Raw genomic sequence first — 18,942 nt, forward strand, 5'->3', positions numbered from 1 at the left:
AAAGTCCAGGAAAACAGCCTGTAGCTTCGAGATTAGCTTTCTCACACTATTCCTGAGTTAAGCCAGTACAAACATCATCATGAATGCATAATTATGATTACGCACTACACTATGCATAATAGATCTTAAAATCTGGAAACAAAGAAGTAGTGTAGGAATGCTGTTTTAAGGCTTTTGGTTTTGAACGCAATGAAGCTGGTGTAAGGGTAAGAGACTTTCTGTAAGTAAAAAACAGGTCCAAGAAAATACATTTGACTTGGAAAATTCATACAGATACTTATGAAACATTTACACATAAAAGAAGGGGTAAAAGGGAGATAGGGACCTGGTTTTATGTTTATAACTTGAAAATAACAATGAATGAAGCCCAACCCCCTCCCATTTTAACTCAGAAAAACCCTATCACTTAGAATAAGTAACAATAGACAAAGACACTGGCAGCTTGGCAATTTTATTTAAAGGATCTTATTCTCAGAAAGAAATAAATTGATTTTTTGAAATTCTTTGCACTAAGAGTTTGACTATGAACCAATGTTTGTTTCTGGGACTGACAGATATACACAGGCTGGTATCGTAAGTTTAAATGACAGTATTGATAAAAGAGCGATACAGCTTTCTTAAAAGGAGCCAATGGATTCATTGACTTTCATGTGTAAAAGCAAAACACTGTGAAAATGATTATTGCAGTAAATGGGTACATCTATGACTAAAGAATATTCATGTCAAACTCTTGTCAACTACCAGATTGAATCACTTTGGGCCAGCAGTGCTGCAGCTCTGTGTTCTCTAATGGGACCCCTTGGGAGCTGTAAAGACTCTGGAATCACAAGTCCGAGGAGTGGTCCTTAAGTGAAGTGGACTGACTTTCAAAAGCAGGGAGCATGAAAAAACCAAGAAATTTGCACCTAGGTTATAGGGGTCAGGTTTTTTGTTTCTTTTTTTTTTTTGTATGAATTGAAAACTCAATGTGGTAATAAGAACCAAGCTGTGTACCACCACACTGTAGACTAAATTTAAGTGATTAGAAAACTATTCTACTGTTGGCTCAGACCAGTTTCACAAAAAAATATTTTTTAATTCCAAAAGTTAATTTTTCCTTGAAGGCCTTCCCTTGTTCAAAGAAAACTCAATCCAACCAAATCAAATCAAATCAAATCCCTTTAGCTTCCAGTAAAATTTTCAAATCAATTTTCAGATACCTGAGCAAAAAAAAAAAAAAAAAGCCAGCCTACAAATATTCCTAGCACTTCAATATCCCAGTGAAGTCAACAAAAGGAAAAGAAAGCTTCTCTTCACTTGTGTGTTATGGAGCCAAGAAATCAACCTAACACCACAAACGGCACCAGCAGTGTGAAAAATCAAGAGCTTGGAAAGAGTAAAAGCTTTAGAAATTGGCCAAATCAGAGCAGGCCAGGCTATCAAACTACGTAAGATAGTAAAACTTTATATCACAGTTTTTCTTCTTGTTACAAAATTTGGCATTAAAATGCCACAGTACTGCAGTCACCATATCTGTTTCAAACAACTACCCCATATCACTTGGCACTAAGTGGTAGCATCTGTTCAAGGCAGACTTGAACCTGTGTCCCAGCTGAGCAGGGATTTTTCCCTGCTCCCAGGAGATATGAGCCTTCAGGTGAGATGTGAGGCTGTTAGCAGCATAGGGCATTGGTCTTGCATGGCAGCCTCCAGGCTTTAGGGTCACTGACATGTCTGCACAGCTGGCATTGCTATGGTGGTCACAAGCCTTCTGAGTTTTTAAGGGAATGAAATGAATAATTGTCTGATTCTCACAAGACCAGATCCATTTGCACATTGAAGGGAGGTGGCCATATCTGCAGTGCCTCTGACAGCTCCTGCTAATTCTAAGGGGAACAGTTGGGTGATGAACGCTCGAAAATCTGCCTCTTCACTCCTCTGCTATGGAGGTGACCTTTGATCAAACTTTGTTTTACTAACCTGTGGATGGTGAAAAAGCAAATGCAAACTGCGACATCAAACAACAGAAGTAGTGCTCAGACCCAACGCTGGCGGCAGCATGGCCTTATGGTCCACATCAGCTGCTCGAAGGAGAAAAGGAATGCTCAGGACCAAGCACTCCTGCTATATGCAGCTCAGGCGGATCCGGCCCCCGCTCCTTGAAAGTTCAAGTGAAACTTGATTTACAGCCACACCTTGGGCAACGGGCGAGTGCTGGGAGAGCTGAGTGAGATCTGGACAAAGAGTGATGGGAGGCAGGGGCGGGGGGCAGCGGGTTCCCTTAGTATTATAAAAATGCATCTTATTCTGTTTTTAATCAACGAACCTTATCCAGCAATCAAGGGAGATATATAATAAGCTGAGCTACTGTGTAAATCTAAACATTCCCCACAAATAGAAAAGATACAGCCTGAGCTCTCTGATTGTTACTACGGCAACTATCTAAAATGAAAATCTTGTTAACCCTTTGCATGCTGTAGCCACCCATGCATCAGTGTTAGCTGACTTCTGTGCACTTATCTCTCCTTTTTCCCCCTCAAGAAATTCATAATTGTATTGCTTCACAGTGGTTATGCTCTGGTTATCCTATATGAGACTGAAAGAACTGTGATAGGTGGTAGTTTCATATGTACAGCTGGGTTTTGTTACTTGCTCATTACTGGGATTATAGGTCTAAAAACAACTAATAAAACACAAGAGAAAATCCCTAGAATACTCCACAAGGCCTAGGATTTTGATTAAAACCTTGACAACAAGAATGGGGTGATTCCTAGTAAACCACACTACTACCTTTTTTCTTTTAGTTATGAAATTATTTGACTATAAATAGCATATTTTTCAGAGCAATTATTTCTCTATAGTGCATTATAAACAGGCTAGTTTTAAAATGCTTTTTTAAAGCTTATATTTCTTAAGTACTCCATAGAAGACTACCAGTGATTTTACTGAACCAATATGTCAACCCCAGTGCTTTGAAAATTAATCGTCAGGTATTTGATTTAAAAAATTTCTTAAATGCAAGAAAATTTAGACAAAAAGAAAACTGACTTTCCAAATTTTATGAATGGCAGATGATTTTACAATCAAATGTCTACTTGTATCTACCTTGAAATACAATACAAGACAGTTTCATTATAATATCGATGTGGCAGCATCGTGACAAAGCGAATTCTCTGCAGTTCTTTGTTGAAAACAACTGAAGCCATGGAAATTTTTCCATCTTCAAAGTGAAAGAAGCAGGACATGGCCCATGGACATCAATTCTATTGATTCTTTTACTTTGTGCCTACCATGTAATCAATAGAGATCCTTCCGTACTGGGCAGAAATAGACTCTTTATTTAACAACTCCCAATTCGTTGTTACTGAGAGAGAAATTTTCAATTGATATTTTAAGAATTACTTCAGTCCATTCAACATAGATAAAGTTAAGAGGTCATTACTTGGATATTTTGGTAGAGCTGAATAACAGACGTAACCTGAACAAATCAATAAACATCATACTTTTTCTTTATAAAAGTAAAATTTGCATGTAAATCAGCCCATATAAGTTGAAGTGATTGAAGTAGTGTGTAAATTATCCTAAGATCTTTCTGAAATGGTATCCACATTAAATTGAAGGTTATCAACCTCCAACACACTAAAGATGCCATTTACAGTAAAATGAAAGAATAACTGAATAGAATATTTTAAGATTAGTGAAATATCAGTATTACAACACTCAATTTTATTAAAAGGAATCACTGACTAAGATTTTTAAGTTTACCTAGAATTGTTTTCAACTTTGAGAAAAGAATTGGTTTAAAAAAGAAATTGGATTCTTTGTAATAAATGTGTATGTTAGTGAATGATGTTAGAAGCCAGAAATCCTAGTATGTGTTCTTCTTATTTACAGAGAATTGAAGCCACTAAAGTGAGCAAGATAGATTTCTGTTTTCCTTCTTAATAAACACCTGTGTTTCAAAAAAAGCTCACAGATATTTCCTGCACTGTACATAAACTGAAGGACAGGCTGCTGGCACTGGGCAAAACCCACACTTCTGGTCTGATCCAAATTTTTTTAAGGTCAGTGTAAGCTAATTTGAGGTTTTGGGTGAGTGAGGTGCACAACACATGTAAAGACAGTGTTGGAATACACACAGGTAAGAAAATGCTTACCAGAATTACTTGAATTAGTTTCTCTGACGTTCCAATTGTATTTTTAAACTTCTGAAACACTTCCCATTTTTTTGTAACTAATTTAATATATAGCATTCAAAGTTACTTACCTTTTACATTTTTTTTTCAAAATCTGCCTTTTTCATGAAGTCAAATTGACTACATGTTCTAGAGTGAAATTTCATACTTACAATACTATGATCACTAGATTAATCCTAGAGGCTTTCCAAACATCAAGACTATTTATCAGTGTTGGCTTATTTCCCAGGAATATGTCCAAAATAATCTAGAAGTGCACTGGCTAGTCAACATACTACATATAAAAGCAATTCTTCAGAAATTCTAGGAAGGTATAACAATCCTAGTTTTCCACTGTATTACTTCAAGTAAGATTTTTTCCTTTAAAAAAGATCACTTTTTTCCCTCCTTTTTGGTAGATTTTTTATTCTCCAAACCCCGCCTAATTTCCATATCACCTTTAAATTGCTGTGTTCACCTATCTGGTCTACTAACCAACTCACATGAAGACTCTATAACTCTATATCTCTTACCAGGTAGGTATGGATCCCAACTGCTTTGGCTTTGCTACAGTTGTATATAATTATTTAGAAAGGAAAAGATTATTTATATATGATTTACTTGTCCAGTTCAATTGCAAGGACTTGTCTTCTTGGGGAAAAACCAGGGTCAACCATGTTCTTCTTTGAAGAATCTTTAAAGCCTTGGAGGAGCTCCACCAGGTATTCCCCAAAGAAGTCCTCCCTCCTTGTGGGTATTTGACCTTCTTGATCAGGCACAAAAAAGAGCCATGGGGCTTAGAGCAGGAAATAGGCTTTCTAAAAAAATTCAGAAGAGAGTATCATGACCTGTACAAAGAGTTTGTAATGGTAAAGTGGGAAATTCTGCTCTGTTACTATAAATTGCTCAGTAAACCCCAGGAATCCATCACACAACTACCTCATAATTTGACTGCAAATCTCCATTTCTTCAAACTTAAATATTTTCTACAGCCTAACAAGAAAAACTATGGTTTTTTAACTATAACTAAGGGCCAAAGCTGGCAATTACCACTTTGAAAAAAATCAGCTAAGTAAGTTTTATTTATAACAGAAGCAATGCTTCAGATGATTGCCATATGTAATCATTTTGTAGTTTCTCATTGGTGTATAACTAATGGCAGCACAGAAGAATCATAAAAAAGATGACCTGCTGGAAATTATAGATGGTTCAAAGAAAACTTTATAGAAATATATTATTCAGTAATGAAAAAAGTAGTCTTTCTAATTATGGTAAATTTGATTCTGCAAAGTATGACTTGATTTGTGGAGAAAACCCCAAACAAATAATGATAATAAAACAGAGAATACAACAAAATGTTCCAAATCCTAGCTGTTTGTGTTATGAACCCCTAGTTGTTCTCTTTAAACTTAGCACTGGTTTGAAGTGTGCAAAATAAAATATTTGGTGTAATTTCATGCAAATGCCAGGTTCAAGACTAACAGTTAACAAAGGCAATCAAATCTGTCCAGGCATATCTGCCTTCAAGGGTTACAGGCACTGGATATCATAAGCATTTACCTATAGGAAGAAGAAAAGACTTTTTTTCTATTTCATTTTACTTAATAAAAGTTAACATTATTGCAGGTAAAACCTCCCTTAATTTCCTTTACATATATCACTATTATTCATAGTTCACACACATGCCATGCCAAACATTAAGGAATTAATTTCATTTTTTTTTCCTGAAAATTATTTCCATCTAAAGGAACACCAATCAGCTTAATCACTACATTGAAAACCACAAAATAGGCAAAATACTGCTCTCCCTGATCTCAGTGACACATCACTGCTCATATTTACAAATCTATAACATTTCTGTGTAATATATGAACATATATTATTAGAATATATGAATATATATTATTAGAGGATAATGGATAGAACCAAAGATGTACGAACTAAATACTTAAGAACACTAAAAGTTACAATATTAAAATAATGACAGCATTAGAAGCATAATAGGGCATAATTAACTCAGGGGAAGGATATCAATACAATGTAGATAAATGCAGTGACACAGTTCATTCTGGGAACTATCATCTTATATATCCACGCACCCTGCTAAGTGCATCCTTGCATGTTCTCCAGCATCATGCTGCAAGTGCTCCAACCAGGAGATCCAGGTAGCTATGTTCATATCCTTTTTCCTGTCAGTTTGCTGCAGCTAGGAATGGCCATGTATTTAGAGATTATACTTAGGGACACCTGCAGTGTCATGCTCTTCTTGAGGACATGTACTTTGCAAAAAAGCTTCACTATTTCTGGTCCATTTCCTGCACTGATGTTTAAAAAACCTACATGTTTCAACATCTCTATAGAATTATAGATTTAAATCCTCATTCAAGAAGCTGAAAAGGTCACTCAAGCAAAGTACTTGCTACCATTGTGCCTTGCGTATCGGGGGGAACAACAGGTCCTCCCCAAAGGAATTTGGAAGAAGAGAACAAGCAGAGCCTATACTCCAAAATCTATTTAAAAGTAACTATATTTTTTTTTCCTACATTTATCTGAGAGTATCCCTGTTTTAAGTTCTCATGGTCAGTCAGGCTTTATCTTTGGAAATTCCAGAAGTTTTATTTTACTCGCCCTAGCGCTAGATTGTGTGAAGAAGGTGTTAAAATTCCTTTTCCAATATCAGGTCTGAAAGAACTCATGCTACCTAAAATCAAAACAAAAATGGCACAAATTTGGCAGGAACAGATTTATTTGAATATTCAAATGACTTTTTGAAGAATTCATCCATTTTAAAATCAGTTGCACAAATACACCACCAATAGAAATGGCATCAAAAGAGGAAATACTCTGCAGAAGTAAAAACTACAGAGAGTGAGTAAGGGCATTGCATGAGAAAAGCTTTAAAATCACTCTCTGAATCACTGTTTTACTTAAAGCATTTTTAAGAGCCAAAATGAAGGATCTAGATTCATTTAATAAACTGTGGCCATGGTGTCTTTTATCAGTAGAAGTTTTTCTAGCTTTCATTAGTTCTGAAAGATTTAATGCTTAATAGAATGAATAACAATAATTTACACTAGCAGATATTCAGGTTCCTAACTCTTTTCATACATGAATATTTTATCTTTTAGCATCCTTCATCTTATTTTTCATTATACTCTTTTATACTTTGTATTTCACTTAGTGGTTTAGTGACTGGTAAGGAAAAAGGAAAAGCAAGATATATGAGAGAAGTCCTGAAATCTCCCTCTTTCTCATTCTGAACATCACTATTAAATTCAGAAATCATTCAACAGACATTAGCTAATCACCATTACTCTGAAGGATTACATTATATAACAAGAGATGCACCAATTTGTATTGAGAAACATTTGACTTCAAACTACATGCTGAAATCAACAGGAATATACTATCTTAAATACTTGAGCAAAACTCAGTAAAAGATACAGTAGGCAAACATTGTAGTCAGCTCAGCAGTGATTACCAACTCATGCTCCAAATTCACTATAAAATGAAAATCAATATTTCCACAAGTTCCTGCAACATAAAAGATAACCTTCATTGATTTTTCTAGACTTAGGCCCCACTGATAAAATCTAATATAAATTTTCAACCACGAGGATTTGGATCAGAGCAGGGGTGATAAGTCCTGCACATCTCTTAAGAGGTGGAGAATTTTTTTTTTTAAAGTGCACGTTCATACTATTTATAATTTGCCCTGTGCAAGTGAAAGCCTTTTCCACCAGCGCTATCAGGAATCTCTTCTAATTTTTATTACTGTGAGGCTAAAGCCTGTTCCAGATAATTTGGAAATTTCAGGGGAATTGTGATAGGGCTGATGGTGCAGCCCTGGCTGACTTGAGAAAAGAGCTAACCCGTAATAGCCTCCATGGCCGTGCTGATTAAATGTTGCCATAGATGAAAGGCCTGCCATCGCCGCAATAAATTAACCAATCACACAAATCCCAAGTCAGTGCTAATCCTTCCTTGATACTCTGATCCTCTGATCAGCTCAAGGAGGTAAAGAAACTGGCTTGTGACGCTTGGTGCTCTAACCCCTGGATTTCATGTACACAACGAGCTAATGATATCTTGCTGACCAGTTCAATGGGATGAACTTCTCTCACAACCCTTAGGGAACACTGTGGCCTTCTCTAAAAAAAAAAAAGACAAGCACATGGCAGGTTTTGTGTGTTATTGCTACACTGCGGGAAAACTAACCAGCACTTGTTAACCGTTAACCACAATTAGCATCAAACTGACGTCTGCTATAAAGCCTGTTGTGCTTTACAAGTGCCAGTGATGGATTAAACAGGAACTGAGACAGTAAACCAAGAATAACTGCTCAAGTAATTGTGATTAAGCTATCTCGCTTTCAATAGGTAAGTCTGGTACTTTTCCTATTAGCCCAATTTTTAACCTGTTCTTACAATTTGGGGAGGGGGAGCAGGAGGGAGGATGCATATTCATATATCCAAGAGTGTACAAAAGAGAAAGAGAGAGTTCCTTTACCTCTTACACACTCGCTCAATTGTACTGCCACAGTGTGATTATAATCAGATTTAGACATAGACTCATTTAATCAATTAACAGAAGGCCTGAACACATGCAGCACTTTCTCATTAATTATGTGAATGCTGCCTTTCCAATACACTTTGTGAAATTGAGTCTGTGCAGCCTGTGTTAGTATACTTCATAATTGGGGAAACTCTTTTTTTTTTTTTTGTGGGCAGTAATTGGTTGCTAAAAGTAAGAAAGCTCTGGGGTTTGCCTCTAGGGCTTCCACACATAAAGAGTTTTGAAAGTACTTCATTATCTCTCCTGGTCAGTTCTGTGAAATTAAAACTGTTTCTCTCTTTATCTTTGAGGAAGTGGTTTGAAAGCAGGGTTCCTAGAAAAAGTCTGTGCGTATGTGATGTGTGTATGGGCATGTGTGCCTGTGCTCATGCAAACATACACACGTACACTTAAAATAATGTAACCCTGGCTTGTCATAGACATCGCCGTCACTGAAGTCAACACAAAAACACAAACTTGAAGCACGTGGGATTTGACCACCAGCAATTAATTTTATTGAGGCATGATAGTTGTCCAGATATAAGTGGATTTCCCAACTTCTTCAAGAATTATTTATTTTTCTAAACTTACATGATGAAAATCAATCATACTTGAGGGATTTGCTAAGATAAGTTCATAAGTTTTGGAAAGGTGTCCAATTGGTCAAACTGAATATAATTTACAGAACTTGTATGTTATTTGGAAGGGCCATAGATAACTAAGTCACTGTACTTTATTATCTGTCTTTCACTGCTTCATACATCTTTTTGTTCTTGTCTCTTGGGGATATACATGCGCATGCACAGATGGGTTCTGCTGCTGCCACTGCATCCTTTCCTGTGAATTTACCAGCTAACCTCTTCACACTGATGGGTTCTCAATAGTTAGTTCTGGGGCAAGGCTCATGGGAATTAATTAGTAAGAATACTACAAGAAGACAGCTCTCTTCCTGCAAGCCATTGAGGGCCAGTGTTTCTAAGTAACATAGCTATCTCTGGCAAAAACTATTTTCCAAGAACAGCAAATGTTAGTGCAGTCCGAAAAGGTACTTAAAGTTTTATTCAATAGAACCACAAGGGTTGGAAGAAATTAAATGGGGCTCTTCTGTCAAATTTAATCCTTTCGATTTTACCTCTGATGCCTCATACTGGCTAATGTGTATCTACTTTAATGCTGCACTTATCCAAGTTAACTATACTGCACAGTTAATATTTTAACTTTTACTGGCTATCAGAGCAATACAGAAGATCATTCTTTATGATAAATCATTAGAATAATATACCTTAAAAACAATACCTTGTGGAAGTGGTTTTAGAACATGCAGAGACTCTCAGACTTGATAGCCCATGGTGAAGTTTAAAGTAAAATAACTGAATGAAGAAAAAACCTAGACTGGTTATTTATGAGCATTTATACTTTATGAGGAAGGACAGAAGTTGTCTTCAGAAAGACTTATATATGCTTTCTGTTTATATCCCTTCATTCACAATGTAAATGTTTTATATTCCACCAATATGCTAAGAAAAACAGCCATTACATCTTTGGGAGGTGAGGGACTTCTCTAAGGATAAATGTATCCCTGACAACCAATGCAACGACCTTGGCCATACTTGATCCTCACTCTCTCCACACCACTGGACTTCATAATACAACTCTAAACATAACCTTTTAGCTAAGTAAAGTTGCACTGTGTTTGCACATAAAGATCTCCATTTCTGCCTGCGCAAGTGAAAAGGGGAAAAAATATATATGCATCAGTGACTGCCCTTACGAAGCTTCAGGTCCACGGATGGGGTCCATGCTCTGAAAACTTCACTCACTAGCTAACAAAAACTCTATCTCCTGCTTTTCTGCAAATAGCATGGATAGACTAGATTACAATATCTTTAGAGAAGCTAAAATAGCATTCAGAGGGGAGATTTATAGTGCTATATTCATCTTTTCTCACAGAATCATAAAACTCATAGTACAGCAGGCAGAGAATCCATTGCAATCAAATCACTAAAGAAGGCAGCAGGAAAGAGAGCTTGCTCAATTTTACTGGGAACAGAGAAGGGGGACTTCATCCAAAGATTGATTCTTTTATATTTCTGCTAGAATTTTTCTGTTACTGTTAAAAAAGAAAAAAAAAACCACCATCTTTTTATTTCAAATAATCTTCAATATATGCCATTCTACACTATTATTATGGAAACTGAAAAAATTAAAAGACCCATAGATTGTCTTAATGTATATGTGAGTATATAAAAATAGTCCTTACTCTGTCCTTCTCTTCAGGTGACAATTTCACTGACTGCATTGTCTCTTTTGTCTGAATAATGGTCCCAAGCAAGTGGATGAATTTGTCGCAAGGAAAACCATCTTCATTTCCATTTCCTCCATTTCCATTATGTCCTTGTTTTGATAACTCTTCACTCACTGGGTGCACAATGCTTTAAATTGTGGTTTCAAATGTGGTAATGCAAATTCCAAATCACCAGTGTCTGCAGAGAGGGATGGGAAGTTCAGCCCCAGTGTCAGTGCTCTTTTAGGTGCGGTATCACAGTGTTATTTTAAGGTCAGCACTATGCTCGGAGAGACTTTACAAAGAAAGTGGGTTACTTAGGTAACTGTGTAATGTACCTAAACACGATCAGCTCTGTTGGCAGAATTACCATTAAATAACAAGGGTAGGAATGCAAAAATAAAGAGTGCAAGAACAGATTTAAAAGAAATAACTTACACATTTCTATCTTCAGGCTGTAAGATCTTACCTAATACTTTGTCAAAAGAACAAAGTAATGAAATTTTAAAGTTTTTACTACAATAACCTTGGATCTCCCAGGGAATATTCAGTGAAATATGAGAGAGGTTTTAATACCTGGAAGCACAGCTGCATTATAGTGAGGTCAATTTAGGAGCACTATTGAGACTCTAGGCCATAATGACTCCATATGGAGTCGGACAGTAGCTAAGGTAATAAACTTTCACAGTGTGATTTCTTTGCTCAGTGCAATACTCACATAATTTGGCAGTTACTCATCTTTCATTTAATGGAGAGGGCTTTTTTCCTCTTTTTTTAAGAGCTACCATGTGCTCATTCTTTCCTCCTCATCACGGAAGGTTTACATATCCAAAGAAAACATTAACTGAATTCCCAATGAAAAAACTCAGAATTTTATGACTGTCTGAATGCTGTAGAAAAGGGAAATTCCTCAGTCCTCGACCCTTACACAAAGATGTTTCCGTTTGTCTTAGACACTGGTGTTAAATGGATATTGGCCTTAGTTTCCAGAGTAATAAGAAGACACTAAATGCATTTGAGGACAGAGAAATAAGAAATTGGGGACAGCTGCGGACAGCAGATTTGGGACACTGGTATCATGTATGTAACAAATCTTTATTAATAAGTACATTAAATCCCATATTTTTCATTTATAACCGCTGCATAATTTCCTGTTAACACTTCATGTAAATTCCAGATAAGGTAATAATTTTTTTTCAGAATTCTATTTCTGTTTCATTATATGTTCTACACTCTGCCCCACAGGTCAGTTGCATGATTGAAGTTTTATGCCTCATTAAAATTCCCCTAGTTAAAACATGGAGACAGAATTTTGGTAATTCCTTTCTCCACAACTACAATTAACCATTCCGCTGGATTCCTGTATTACTGCAATCCAAGTTTAAAAATTACTGTATGGTGAGATGGTCAAGGGGTCTAATGTCCTAAACATAAGGCTCTTATCTTCCTTTGCTCCAATGGCTGAAAAACCCTGCACCACCACCTCCCAGTTCAGTATTTCTAGCTAGCAGCTGCTATCAGAAACCTAAATAACAAAAATATGCAAACTTGCACACTAATTCCCTTTGGAGATAGATCTTGGCTGCAGCCCTGTCATAAATCAGAGAATTTCGATATGAAATGAGGCAAGCAGCTCTAATCATTTCTGCATTTCAAATTGGATCACTGGCTCAATCACTGGGCTTTTTTAAACTGCTTGCCTAAGAGCAAATGTGAGGCGGGAGATAATTCTGAAGAAATCTCTTCTTTTGTGGCCGTAGAACTCTTTTAACTGTTTCAAGACTGAAGGCCACATTTCAGTGATAATAACATATATCTGCTGCGAGAGATATGGATCCTTAAAGACATCTTCCCTCTCTTTCAACTCATAGAATTCCATCAATATCTGCATATATTATATATATTAATGTATGTGCATGTGCATATGGGTGTTGTGTGCATAAAAAGAGAGGGAGAGAAAAGAAGAGAGAAACATCTGACATGTAGCCTCAGTATATTTCCTTTTAGAATTTTCTCTTCTGACTTGGTGTGGGTTTCAATTGCTGCAATGACAGCATAGTTAACTTTGTACACATATACCCAGGCACTTTGGAAATTTATTTAACGATGAAGGCAAAACTGAAAAGTAACCCTCACCTGCCCAGCGTCTGGCTCAGAAATAAATCAAAAAAATAACATCGAGGTAAACAGAGGTCTTCAATAATTGTGTATGACATCCAAAGGCATCCTCCTTGCCCACCAAAGTCCTGAAATTCTCCTTAATTATACTATTGATTTTCTATTTTCATGCCTTATCTAAACTCTGAAAACAATATATCACAGAAATTACACTTACAGTCAATTACTGTGCAAACAGCATCCTCCTGACTCTCTGTTTTTCTGTTCAGAGTATCCCCTCTTTTTCACCCAAATGATACTACCAGCTTGTTACAGTTTCAGCGTCCTCACTGCAGTGCTTTGAAATTGAATTTAACTCTATTATCAGCAGGCTTTTGTAATCTCATGTAAGCCTAATAGTGATCAGATGGAATTTTACAGCTAAGCTCCCTGCATTTTGAGGACTAATTTAAAATATTTATAAAATTTTTGGTTTAGACAGTTAAAAAAAATATTCACCTTACAAGGTTTTATTGTCTGCTATTTTCACCTCCCAACCCCTCATACTTTATTTTCTTTCTGGGAGTTGCATACATAGTTTTTGATATTTAATTGTCTGTTAATAAAATTTAGTAAACTGCTTCATTCAACAATGATCCAGACATTTGATGATTTTAGTATCACTGCACTATGCTAATTATGTAGCCATAAAACAAATAACGCTGTTTTAGATTATCTCATCTAACTTTGAAAATATGCTGGTAAGTCCAAGCATGCCCAAACTCTGCATTGCCTGCCACACCTGATTCTGTCAAGGTTTAAAAATATACCTGTTTGTGCATATATGCATGTATTTTTTTCGGGCACCTTGACAGCTACAAGGGCCATATTGTTGATGTTCCCCTATTCTTCTGCCATGTACACATAAAAGGAAAATCTAAAGAACTCCTGTCAGGATTGTCAGAGATCATGCTGACGAGCCCAGATCACCAATAGACATGTCCTTGCATCTAATGACACATAATGCTGAAATCTGGAGCCAGCACATCCATGGAGTTCAAATGATGCTACAGGATATACCATAGTTCACCCTGCTTGGTAACAGATTTGGTGTACATAAGTAAGCCTCAGAATTCATTCCCCCTTTGCCTGACTGGAGTTCAGAAGATGGACAAACCCAAAACTGATCTGAGCTTTTCAGAAACCCTTTCAGGCCTTTAAGCACAGTGACATTGGCTTGGAGACTATCCATGATCGTGCTCAGCAGCTGGGCACAGCCTGCAGGACCTGCAAAATCGGGCCACAAAGCAGCACACCTAAAACCAAAGCCCAGGAACACTAACAACCAGACTGACGGTAGGCTTTTACTCTTCTATTCAAAACAATACATTCAATGTTAATACATCAAGCCTCATGGGGTCTTGCCCGTTAAGTTTGAGGATTTGAATCTCATGAATGCGGAATCTGCATTGTTCTCAGTGGAGGTCACTTTGCTGTGCATGTAGGAACATGCGGGTTGCTTCAACAGCTTACAAGTGTAACAGAATAGTCAAACTCATTTTGAGCTCACCTCTGTTTCCTCCGTCTCAGGGCATGCAATCCCAAATCCTTGTGGTTCAGTGGGGAGTTAAAGCCATACCCTGACACTATTTCAGGAGTAGAGCGATTGGTGCTACTTCTCTAACTCGTCTAACCACCACTGACAAGAACTTACAATAACCTTAGCTTATTCCACCCACCCAAATGAGATTTTTCTGCTCGAAAAGGGCCCAAACTTCACACATCAGCCCATATTATAGGAGAGCAGCCCTATACCAGGTCTGAAATTCCTCTCCAAAGTACAACATGCATCATGATTTAAGTCATTAAGAAGGTGCCAGCAAAAGTTCAATTGAGCAATCATCAGTCTTTTAATGTATGTTATCATACTTTCCTCTCTCTCCACCTTGGTTTAAAAAGGGCTCATGATTAATGTCACCTTTCTTCTAAAAATGTTGTGCAAACAAACAGTTCACCGTAAAGTTTTAATTTTAGGTTAATTTTCTGATAGTATCTATCTCTTTGCTTACATTTAAAATCAGTGTCCATTGAAAAAAATTAAAATTCAATTGAGACCACATCGAATGTTTAAATGTGACCTCGGGCTGCTTCTAGAGAACACTAAATGAAGGTAAATTGTAATGGTTTCTGAAAAACATCTGTTTTCATACAGATGTTTCTCATAACCACTGGCTGTAGCATGGCTGTAGACAGGTGCATAGAGCTGCAGTATGCCACCAAATTACACATTTTTTCTCTAGGGATAAACTATATTTTTTACTGGTTACCTTGCTGCTGTTGTTTTCCTTGTCGGCACAGCAGAGTTGAATAGCTTCCTTGAGCCGAAGTGCATAACAGCTGCTCAATTATTAAAACTCAATGTGATGTTACTAAAATCCCAGTATTTGTAATATAATGAAGCATTTCAGGTTTCACAATCCTAAAAAGTATCAATCCAATATCATAATAGAGGAGTTCAAGCAAAAACCAGATCTGAATGGAAATTACCTCCTCTAAACACAGCCCTTTTGACACTTCCAGGAAGGGATTTTCTTCAGGCATGGGACCCCAAAGCATTTTGGAGGCAATTTCCCACTTGGTGGAATATCCAGGCTTTTTATAACTTCCTTCTTTTCTCCTCCCTGACTTCACCTTTTTAATTCACATATTCAGAGTAAAGAAAAAGCTCACAAAAGACACGAGGACCAGATACAAACAGAGTTTTTTCTCCGCTGGGGCAATGCCACACTGGGACATCACTGCACTGAGAGAAGATTTAAATTTTACTGTATTTCTTGTCTCAAACATTCATCTGTTCCCTTCACAAATGGAACAGAACCACTCCCATCATGCAAACAGCTGCTACAGCACTTGTACTTGCCATTTGTCAATGGGAACTGAGTTTAAAACACCTAAAAAAGCGCTTCTGAAGAAACTGTTCCAGTGCAATGTGGAGGATTTAATGGAAAAAAAGAAAGCCATATATTTTGGTGATAAGTCTTCTATTCTGATTCCATGGTATTCAGTTTATTCATAACTTCATAAGAAAATCTGTGGGATTCCAAAAATTCCATGTGTCTTTTGCTGCGACAATGCTACAATGTGAAATTTCTGGTAAAATAAAAGTATTTCAAGATTATATATATATAATTATATACATGTGGGGTTTCTTTTAAATTACAGAAGAATGTGATCATTTCTAAAACAACAGTTAAGTAAATATGAAAGCATAAAGGGGGAAAGGATTGACTTTTGTCTGAGAAAGAAATAGTGTACAGTGGGCAAAATCAAGCTCTGCTTCTGAAGATATAAAAATCCTAAATTTAGGGTTTTTTCTTCTGCTTGTGTCTGAGATATTGAATATAGAGGAAACATATGGAGTACTAAATAAAATGTGGACAAATTAAAAAAAGTGGAAAAATATTGAAAAGACAGTATCTACAGAGTGTAAGGATTTCACAACATCATGTCAGTACTGCCTCACTTTACATAGCATTTTCCCTTTCAGAGTATATATTTTTATTATGTCACTGTTCAGAATACCAAAATAATAGCATGTTTTACTAATTGTTGTGTTAAGAGTCATGAATGTTTTAAAGTCTAATTATGCACAACTAATATCAAATAGAGTCGTATTCCTTCATTGATGCTTTTATGAGGGTTGTGAATAACCCATAACACTTCCATCAACGCTGCCTCCGTACAATCCTTAACATCCACTGGTCAGATTATGTGACCAATACATCTGTTCTAGAGCAAGCAGCTGTCACAAGTATTGAGGCCATGTTACTGAGAACGCAGCTGCGATGGGCAGGGCACGTCTCAAGGATGAAGGACCACCACCTCCCTAAGATCCTGCTCTATGGTGAACTTGCCACTGGCTGCCGCATGAGAGGAGCCCCGAAGAAAAGATACAAGGACTCCCTGAAACAACATCTCAGCCTTGGCCATATTGATCAACATAACTGGTCTACTCTGGCCTCAAATCGGGAGGCCTGGAGACACACCATCTATAACGCAGCTGTCTCCGAGAACTCACGCAGGATCACTCTCGAGGAGAAAAGGCAACGCAGGAAGAACCGTGTCTTGCAGATTACACCATCTAAGGAGTCTTTCTGCTGCGCCTTTTGCAATCGGATATGTCTGTCTCGTATTGGCCTCATAAGCCACCAGCGTGCCTGTAGCAAATGTGGATAGTGCCTTCCCAAATCTTCGTTCGTGAAGCCTAGCCATGAAATGAATAACCCATTCATTGCTCTATTCTCTGCCTTTCAGGGCTTCAGGTACCATTTCCATTACCTTGCACTCACTGTTAAAGGCACAACTAGACAGATCAGCAGCTCCCCTGCCCATTCCCCTTCCCACAGACAAAGTAGCCATAATCTTATTTTGTACTTTGGAGAACTTGTTGAACAATTGTTCTCAGATGATATACATCTTCTCTTTTGAGTTTGGTTGGTTGGTTTTTAATCTGAAAAGCTGCAAAACTGCTTTAATATGAACCTCAATTTCACAATTAAAAGTGTGTGAAATTCTAAATCTTCTCAAAATAGAAACACTTTTCCAACTTGTTCACAAAGATGAGCATAAAATGAAGGCAAGAAGGTGTGTCATACTCTCAGTCTCAAGGAAAGCATTGCCAGCATTGCCTACAAATTCCTAGATAGGCATGAATAGTGAGATGGCCATCTCTACTTGAGGTGTTTCCCCAAAACCTATCTTAGACAACATCTTGTTTCCCAGTGCACAGTCAGTTAAGATGTGACAAAAGGAAATTTGATTCTCAATAAAAGGTTGAAAGAATTATTCCAGCATCTTAATTTCCATTGAGCATGAACAACAGTAACATTTTCCTGCAGCCTTATTCACTCAGCCAAAAATGTAGCTAAAGGCTTCTGAAGTAAGGAGATTCAATTAAAAGAAGCACCTTTTTTCCCATTCAGATCAGAGGTGACATATTTCTTTTAATGTTCTCTTTTGAATGGTGAGAAAGAGAATAGTACTTTATGATAAAAAAGATTTTTCCTCCTTCTGCTTTCCATCTCTGCTTCATTTTACACAGGAATCTTTTCTCTTTACAATTCAGTGCAACATGTGTAAACATGGATTATACCACATCAGAAACCAAGTTAGCTATCTCAAGAGAATTTGTATCTCTGCTGTGTGTAAGTAAGCAGATTAATTCCTAGATCAGGCATTACCTAATGCATTTTCAATTCAATTTCTTCTTTTCTTTCTGCACACAAGATCAGGGAAGTGGGATTATTTTATTAATTTAACTAATATTTTGCATGTTTTCTCTGTTATCTTTCTTTCCTCCAAAATTTTTTGTTAGCTCCTAGTGAGTGATTTAGTATGAGCAAGGATGTGTAAAGACAAGAGACCTAAGCCCTCAACACCTTACAGAGAAATAAATGGCATAGGGAGTGACACACTTTTCTTCCCACTACACTACTGGGAATAAGGAATTCTCACATATTTCAAACCCTGATCTACAGCGGCACATCCTGCCTGGGGTAAGCTCAGTTATTGTACAAAATTTAGGAGAAGATTATTTATTCATTAACATTTATGCTGCTTTTATGGAAAATCTCAGAAGTAAAGAATGAGTCAGTCTGGTTTTATTACAGCAGTGCCTGCTAGCACTGTTTGAGGTAAGGGTCTGTCAACATATCACAAAAGCCTGGGATTTACCGTGTAAAATCAGTCCACTGGCCCATTGAGCCTGCTAGCATGCCCCGGCTAGCACCCAAGTCTGATGCTTAAGCAGAAGATGGCACAGTAAGCCCTTAATACATCTGACTAATGTTAAAC

At 37.0% G+C, this 18,942-nt stretch overlaps 1 protein-coding gene across 4 annotated transcripts in view; it reads right to left on the reverse strand.

Annotated features, from left to right (window-relative positions):
- Positions 1-18,942, reverse strand: part of ZFPM2 (zinc finger protein, FOG family member 2) — a 307,827-nt gene that overhangs the window by 120,787 nt on the left and 168,098 nt on the right. The window lies entirely within an intron of this gene.

The sequence above is a fragment of the Chiroxiphia lanceolata genome, chromosome 1, assembly GCF_009829145.1.
Source record: "Chiroxiphia lanceolata isolate bChiLan1 chromosome 1, bChiLan1.pri, whole genome shotgun sequence".
NCBI classification, from domain to species: Eukaryota; Metazoa; Chordata; class Aves; order Passeriformes; family Pipridae; genus Chiroxiphia; species Chiroxiphia lanceolata.